We start from the raw sequence: 5,363 nt of genomic DNA, 5'->3' as shown, positions 1-5,363 counted from the left end.
TTCTTTGTCCATAGCCTGATATGAAAACCGTGAGCCTACTGTATAACTGTTATGGCTTGAATTGTGACCCTCAAAGTTTATTTGCTGAAGTCTCTATCCCCAATACCTCAGAATGTGACATTGTTTGAAAATAGGGTCATTACAGATGTTGTTACTCAAGATGAGGTCGTTAGGGTGGGCCCTCATTCACTATGACTAGTGTCTTTATAAAAGGAGGAAACTGAGCACAGACATATATACAGGGAGAACGCCGTGTGCAGATGGGGCAGAGATCAAGACGATGCCCCTACCAGCCGGGGAGTACCAAAGGTCCCCAGAAAATCACTAGAGGCAAGATGAGAGGCATGGGCCAGACTCTTCCTCACAGTCCTCAGAAAGAGGCAAATCTCATTGACTTTTTAAAAATATTTACTTTTATGTATTTATTTTATTAGGCTGTGCCAGGTCTTAGCTGCAGCACTAAGGATCTTTAATCTTTAATCCGGCATGTGGGATCTTTAGCTGTGGCATGTAAACTCTTAGTTGCCCCATTTGGGATCTAGTTCCCTGACCAAGGATCGAACCTGGGCCCCTTGCATTGGGAGTTCAGAGTCTTTTAGCCACTGGGCCACTAGGGAAGTCCCAATCCTTGTTGACTTCTTGATCTTGGGCTTCTAGCCTCCAGGACTTGGGACATCAAATCTCTATTGTGTTGTAAGCCACTAGTCCACGCACCCTTGTCATGGCAGCTCTAGTAAGATAACCCAATAACCAAGGGATATCCAAGAAGAACCTGCTCATTCACTCACCAAGCATTTTCCAAGACTGCTTGGCACATACACGGGAGCTCCATGAGGGCAAAGGCTGTCTCCTGCTTGTCACTGGGTCCCTAACTCTGAGTGCAGGTGCAAGAAATACTGCAGATGAAAAGATGAGTCAATGACTGAGAAAATGAATGAACAGTTGACTCCAAGACTCTAGAAATATAGTCTGGAGGAGTCTTTTCACAGTGTGGTGATAATGGATGATAGAAATACCTTTGGAAAGTAGGATCCTAGCCACAGATACGTGAATATCCCTGGAAATAAGTCAGATGAGATGCTCAGCTGTGTTTACACAATCTTCTTTTGTATGGGAGATAAAATTCCTTTGGTTTGTGGACTTCGTAAGTTATTCTGAGTGTATCCATAGCAGCGTAAGATATTGATATTAAAAACTGTATTTATATTCAAGTCCTTGAGCCCCTTCCTTTTCCCTAGCTTTCTAGCAGCTATCAGTTCTCAGGGAAAGGAAGCAAAAAAAAAAAAAAAGAACTGAGAATCAAAGTATTGGCTTAGAGTTCTTAGGCAGACTTTTGTGAATCCATAACAGAAACCATGGTATTGAGAGCCATGGGTTTCAACTGAAAACGGCAAATGTTTGAGCAGGGGAAAAAAAGACCCTTTTTAAAAAACTAAAAATCTGAATGCTGGCCTAAATTAGAGCGCAGAAGAAGGTGTGAAGCAGAATATCCATTCTTCCCTGGCAGTGGGCTGAAAAGCAGAACCAGCAGGGTCCTGAGAGGTCCCCAGGGTCCTGATATTTGGGCAGAAGAAGAGGCAGGGGCCACTAACACCTCCGAAAGTTGAGATGCATCCCAGGGACCCTGGCTTCCCAGAGAAGCTTCAAATCAACATGGCCCTCAACCATAGACTAGCAATAACCCAGCAAGTTGGCTAGACTTGAGGCAGCCACTCAGAGCTCCCAGGGGGTGCAGTAAAATCCCAAGCCCCCCTAGCCCCCCAGCTAGAACCACGAAGTATGACATGTGGGCTTTCACCTGCAGACCCTGGTGCACTTGGGCATCAACTGGGTGAAAGATAACCCCTGAAACTTGGCACGAGATCAGCACAGGCCTGCCAGGACGGAAGCCTTCTCTGGACTCGGACAGCACCCAGGGATAAGCAAAGGGGGTGAGGGAGGAGAATCCTGAATTGTTGCAGTAATTACCAAAGGAAAAACAAAAACCCTGACTAAACATCCCTCTCCCAAGAAGTAACTCTACTTTTAACCCTACCTCAGCTGCCCCAGAAATAACTCAGTTGCCTTGACTTAGCAAAGCTAATACAGTTGGCCCTCTGTATTTCTAGGTTCCATTTCCAAAGACTCAACCATATTAAAAAATATTTGGGAAAAAAAAAAAAAAACACTTCCTCTCAGAAAGTTCCAAAAAGTAACACTTGAATTTGCAGTGCAGTGACAACGACTGAGCAACTTCACTTTCACTTTTCGCTTTCATGCATTGGAGAAGGAAATGGCAACCCACTCCAGTGTTCTTGCCTGGAGAATCCCAGGGAAAGCGGAGCCCGACCGGCTGCCGTCTGTGGGGTCCCACAGAGTCGGACACGGCTGAAGCGACTTAGCAGCAGCAGCAGCAGCCAACAACTATTTATATAACATTTACTTTATATTTACAACTCTTCATACAGCATGTCCTTATAGCTCAGCTGCTAAAGAATCCACGGGCAATGCAGGAGACCCTGGTTCGATTCCGGGGTTGGGAAGTTCCCCTGGAGAGGGGATAGGCTACCCTCTCCAGAATTATTGGGCTTCCCTGGTGGCTCAGATGGTAAAGAATCTGCCTGCAATGCGGGAGACCTGTGTTGGATCCCTGGTTGGGAAGATCCCCTGGAGGAGGGCATGGCAACCCGCTCCAGTACTCTTGCCTGGAGAATCCCCATGGACAGAGGAGCCTGGAGAGCTACTGTCCATGGGGGTAGCAAAGAGTCAGACATGACTGAGTGCCTAAGCACAGCATACAGCATTTGGGTTTCCTTGGTGGCTCAAACGGTCAGCCTGCAATACAGGGGACTCAAGTTAGATCCCTGGGTTGGGAAGATCCCCTGGAGGAGGGCATGGCAACCCACTCCAGTATTCTTGCCTGGAGAATCGCATGGACAGAGGAGCCTGGAGGGCTACAGTCCGTGGGGTCGCAAAGAGTCAGACACGACTGAGCAAATAAGCACTCGTGTGCACACATACAGCATTTATACCGTATTAAGTATTACAGGTAATCTGGAGATGATTTGAAGTATATGGGAGGATGTGCATAGGTTATATGCGTATACCACCCCATTTTATATAAGGGACTTGAGCATGGACGATTTTGGCACCCTCCAGGGGTGGGGTCCTGGAGCCAATCCCCTGCAGATACTGGGGTATGACTATACCTCTATTCACAGCTCCCGAGCTAGGCTGAGTGCATAACGAAGAAGAAAGTTCACAGAAGTCTGCAGCTGATCGTGCCTGTATATCAACTGTGGCTAATTCTGAGATTAAATCAAGCTGCTGGAGAGACACTTCTGGAGACTCGAACTTGCAACTCCTGCAGGGTAGACAGTTTTAACAAGTAAAACTGCAAATGTCAGGTTTTATCTGGCACACCCTAAGGTCTTGGCCCCACTTAATGAGTGCTGAAGTGAAAGCAGGCTGCTTTTTGACATAGGAGACTCGGGTTCTTTTTCCAGATCTTAGCCCCTGGTTTGGGATTTGCAAATGTGGCAGAAGCAACTCCTGAAACACACCCGTCTCCACCCCTGTTGTGACAGACATTACTAATCGATTGCTGAGTCTCAAGATTTTTTTCAATACAATGCTAGACGTCAAGTTCCAACGGATAGGAGTTGGCACACAAGTAGGAATTCATTGCCCTCTTTGATTGAATTTGAATTCAGACTCCAAGAAGAAAAGGGTAAGCCCTGAGTGACAGTGCCAAGAACAGAACCAGGTGTCCCTGCTCCCTAGCTAGACACTTTCCATTGGAGGCGCAAGGTTCTGTTCTGCTGTATTTATAGCTCCTCTGTGATCAGCATCGTGCCCACTGTGTGCAGGAGAGAGAATATCAAAGATTCATCCGGGTCTGTGCAGTGCACCCCTGGGCCAGCCCCAGGAGGCACAGGTTGCTGCCACGTGGGTTAACATTCAGGAACAACAAGAAATTTGTTCTGAAGCCACTGTCCTGAGTTCACATCATCACCCTACATTTCCTGACTGTGCAGTCCTGAAACAGCTACATTTCTTCTCTGAGCCTCAGTTTCTGTATCTGCAAATTGGGGACTGTTCACATTGACCCCACTGGGTCATTATGAGGATGGCATGAGTTGATTTATGAAAAGTCCAACCACTAGCTTTCCTCAATGCTCACCAAATAAGCATTCAAGACCCTGCAGGACAGTTCTGGAGCCACTAAAACCCTCCCCTCCAGCTGCTGTATTTCTTGCCTTGCATGAGGCTCTCCAAGGAGGGTGTTGTATTTTGAGCTTGGTTAATGAGTCATTTGCACCTAAGACCAAACAAGAAAAACAGCATAAAAGCAAGGACAGTCAGAATTGGAAAAAGCTTGGACTTGAGCCCCAGCCATTGCTTCCCGCTCTGGGCTGTTCTGCAGGCAACCTTGCCTACCTACCCAAGCCTCGGTTTTCTCATTTGCACAATGGGCATTGAGCTTGATCTCCTTGGGGCCTCTTCGATGGCAGGGGTGAGGGTGGCAGTGTGCATGCCTGCTCACCCACACACTGCAAGTGGTGAATTCAGGCAGCATGAGCTCATTTGCCAGCAGCGCACTGGCCTGGCGCCTGGCCCATGGCAGGCCATGCTCCCCGGGCAAGAGGAAATGAAGTTTGACTCAAGCTTTTGTTAACGCTCCGCTGCAGCGGGCCAGGCCTCCATCCGCTGGGGTTAGCACTGATGATGGGGAGGAGACACTGGGCTGGAGGGAAGCTGGCTCTGCCAGGCGGAGGGCGGGCAGGAGACTAAGTCACACATCACTGCAATCAGAGATGGATCCCATCCAGGAGGAGGAAAATGGAGAAGCAGAATTCATATAGACACTGCCTCCGAGTCTCTCATTCCTGGTCTTCTCCGCCGACGGCAGATGATTGCTATATAAAGTTCAAGCTGCCCTCCAGTCTTCAGTCACTGAGGTGCCCAGGGTGTGAGCAAACTGCCCAGGGGTTGCCCACCCAGAAAGGGGGGAGCCCAGACTTGCATCCAGGCCTGTTAGATCCCCAAACCCAAGTCTTTAACCAATTAACATGCCCTTTGTGAGAAGTGTAGAGCGTTTGCCTGGAGGAAAACAAGCAGAGAAGGAATCATTAATTGGACATTTACTATGGGTCAGCAACATATTGACCCTGGAGAGGTGTTTTTTTTTTCCCTCCTGATACCAATCAACTCTCTTGATTCTCTGAAACCAACTGGGAGTTTTATAGTTCAATTCAGTTCTGACACTGATGACCCAGAGTCAATGCAGACCTCACAAGTTAAGGGCTCAGTCCCACAAGATTGCCTTGCTTGGAGTGCCAGTCAACAAGCCTGCGCTCCCCAGGTTAGAACACTTCTGCCCA

Source organism: Bos indicus x Bos taurus, chromosome 17 (genome assembly GCF_003369695.1).
Source record: "Bos indicus x Bos taurus breed Angus x Brahman F1 hybrid chromosome 17, Bos_hybrid_MaternalHap_v2.0, whole genome shotgun sequence".
Taxonomy (NCBI): domain Eukaryota; kingdom Metazoa; phylum Chordata; class Mammalia; order Artiodactyla; family Bovidae; genus Bos; species Bos indicus x Bos taurus.
This window is presented reverse-complemented; position numbering follows the sequence as displayed.